We start from the raw sequence: 3,733 nt of genomic DNA on the forward strand, positions 1-3,733 counted from the left end.
GCCGACAACGCCCCTGGATTCGGGTTTTATGAGGCCGGAGCACACCAACGCACCTCAGCGGACGCACGCACACGATCGGCGAGGTGTTTCATGCAACCAACGGTTCGTTTCAATTCGGAATTCGGTTCGGACGATGATGTGGGGGAGAGCGCCGAGTGCTACACCCAGTGTTGCCACAGGTACAGATTATTCTGTAAAAGTACAGATTTTTTTCAACTTTTTGGTACAGATTCTGTACGGTACAGATTACAGATTTTCAGCAAAAGGTACAGAATGGTACAGATTTTTTGAATTTGAGAAAAATACATTAAAATTCAAATTAAAAACATTTTTAATACTGATATTTTTGTTTTTAAAGTTCAGAAATTGTTAACAGTATACTCAAATTAAGTGTTTTTTATAGTTTAGACTGAATGTAATGCTCTTTTTTGTGTATTTTAAGCGATTTTAAATCAAATGTGGTACAAATTTGGTACAGATTTTGGGTACAGATTTTTCGAATGTCTGGTACAGATAAATAAGATTTTTGAGCCTTCGGTACAGATAAAAATGTGGCAACACTGGCTACACCAACACCAACAAGCGAAAGCTTCAATGAGTGCGGGGGTAGTGGTGAACCGGTGTGCGACAAGCTAAATGGTAGGGTAAAATTCCTTATAAGTAACTTATGAAAATTTGAGACCCTCACGCAGAAAATTTTACGATAAAATTAATCATTTTTGACGTAAAGCCAACAAGAATTTGACATTGTTTTGACCGCAATGAGAATTTCTCATAGTTTTTAAAATCCATTTTTTTGTCTTTATTATCGAGACTTTCAGCCCGAGGCTGGTTCGTCTCCGCCAATATTTTTGATCCTGATTCAGAAATCTATTTGAGGCAAGGGTTTCGGATGTTTATCACCGACGTCGGTACTTTTATTGTAGGTGATTGTAAGTTGTTAATTACAAATTTTAACAATTAAGTTTGATATATCTACAATATTCAAAAATAAATCTCACGTTCGATCGAGCGTTCGATAATCTATTTTACGAAACGACAACAGTGTTGATACACCCTTAATTTAGTTTGCTAAGGCCGGCAAAGTAAATCGCTGAGAATCCAACAGCTGAGAGCTCGGTAAAAGTTCAAATTGACGACTATGTGCGGACCCCACGTCCCACTTGCAATGCGGTGCTCCGTGAAAGGTTGCCGTCGGAAAGGTCACGTTACCCAAGTAACCAAAAGTTCAGATAAAAGGGTACTTTATAAGCTAAGCAGCTTGTTCGAGGTCGCTCTTTAGCCTTCTAAGCAGCTTCATTTTTAAGTAATTTTGGAACTTGAAAGTTCACATAAGCACGCTGGATAGCCTTCTAAGCAGCTTCTGACAGAACTTTGTCAAAATTCATGCAGAAACAAAAATGTGTTTTTCAGAATCACACACCCTGTCGGTGGGGTTTGTGATTCACGTCTGGAAATTGCTTCTGATAATTATATTTTCACAATATGTCGCTGCTGTGTAGATTTGAACTAGATCCTCCTGCGTGTTAGCCTGCCGACTTACCGCTGCGCTGCTGAAGACACTTGACAAAGTCAAGCTAACTTCACTACTGTACAAATGTGTAAAACTAGCTGTCAACAGAAAATCGATTCAAGTCAGACTTAACCTGCTGTCCACTCAATCGCAGTTGTAGTACTGTGGTAGAGCGTAGGGCTCTCACGCAGCGACTATCGGTTCGAATCCTATGGGCGGCATTTTTTTTTTTTTGCTCAAGCCTAGTATTCATTGATTTGAAAAATTCATATTTGTTTTTTATTCGTGTACGCTTAAACAGTTGTTTTCTGTAAAAGAAATAAATTTAATCTTCATTGAAACACAATGCTACTGAACTGAACTTCTATGAACTTGAAAGTTCCGACAAAGTTCCGACATAGCATCTTGAGCAGCTTTAAAGTTCCACGAAGTTCAAATAAAGTTCCGAATGGGACTTTCTGGCTGCTTAAGAGGCTAACAATTAGCCTTGCCGGAACTTGTGACCGAAGTTTCAGCAAGGCTCATCGTTAGCCTCTTAAGCAGCCAGAAAGTTCCGTTTGGAACTTTATCTGAACTTCGCGGAACTTGAAAGTGCATTTTGTCATGGTAAGCGGAACTTTTGGTTACTTGGGTAGTGTCTTATGATTTTTTCGGCGGATGTGTCTCTGATCGAAATGAGAGATGGAAAATGGTTTCATTATTTGATCATAGTAGCCATGAATTATTCTGTCAAACTAGATTTGATTGCGATTAAATCGTACACGGCAAAAAATAAATGCAACCCGCCCGATGTAATTCATTCCGATGTACTAAATAATCGATGTAATCACGATTCCTATGTACGATTACATTGTTTTGATGTAAAATCTTTTGTTCTTATGTGTACATCGTCCTGTGTAATATTTATGCAGCCGACGTATTGATCGGGTTGCAGCAGTTCAGATGTAATATTACACAACATTTTTTTCTGTGTAGTAAGGGCATTTTTATTATGGTCAAACCTCCTCAGTAGACGATCGTGGACGGAAAAACCAACTCTTATTTGAAAGCTCTTAAGATGTACTTTCTGATAAGGGTATCCTCAGCTGCACCTTCATGCCCCTAAGAAAGTTATTTATTCCTAAAACTCGTCTTATTTAATTCTTACAGCTTTGATGTCTTCGGCAAAGTTGGGTATTTTATTGATACATACAACTTTGCAGAACATTGTATGGGTCTTAAAATTCAACAAATGTATGTTTTACTTAGGAAAGGTGTTTTTGAGGTTACTTTCAAACACAGGTCTGTATCTCCATTGATGTAAAAAATACAACAATGACGTCTTCAGGAAAGTTGGAATAAAAATGCTACAGCTTTGCCGAAGACGTCAACCCTCTACCTCAACAATTTAAAAAAATAAGATTTGCATTTCACTTTTAGGGGGATTGATCCGAAAAATCTAACTGTCAAAATATGGCGCTGGTCATTCCCGTCAACTTTGCCGAAGACGCTATTGCTCTAGGTCCTCAATCCTACGAGCTATTAATTAAGAGCGTGAAAATGGGAAAATAAACCATTGTGCCCCTGGAAGCTGAGATAGAACCCAAATAATGTTGGTAGACCTCGTCGGATCAGTTGTACGGTTGATTCACTCGGTATGTATGCAGAGATATTCTTTCTGGGGATTATCTGTCCTTTCCAAACTGGCGACTGCGATACTCCTCCCCGGTTTTCTTTGACTATTTATAGAAATCGGTCCCAACCGCACAGTACCAGGACATGAGCCGTTCAGGTTTCTGTTGAGTAGATTATCACCCATTTCAGGAGAAAAAAATACTCGACATAGCTTTTAGATTTTATTTTTTTTTTTAATAAAACAACTTGAATTAACACATTATGATTATATGCTCATTTATGCTTTTTTTCTCATGGTTCTCCATTAACTAACTGGCATATTCTTCTTCCAGGGTGAGCTCCCCCAACCAGCGTGACGCAGTTAGATCCTTGACGTCTAGTATGTGCTTTACTTATGTGGGTTTACTAGCTCAACTTCTCCTTCATCCGATTCCAAAACTGATCCTGCAATTAGTTTTTATGCTATGTTTATACTTCTCGACATTGATGATAGTTTATTAAATATAGGGTTTTCTTTATTACATACAATTACGCAGTTTCTGTTCAAGTTGTTCATTCCAAAAGAATTAACTTTTGAAGAGAAACAACACGATACACATCACAACT

The sequence above is a fragment of the Aedes albopictus genome, chromosome 3 (genome assembly GCF_035046485.1).
Source record: "Aedes albopictus strain Foshan chromosome 3, AalbF5, whole genome shotgun sequence".
In the NCBI taxonomy this organism is placed as follows: domain Eukaryota; kingdom Metazoa; phylum Arthropoda; class Insecta; order Diptera; family Culicidae; genus Aedes; species Aedes albopictus.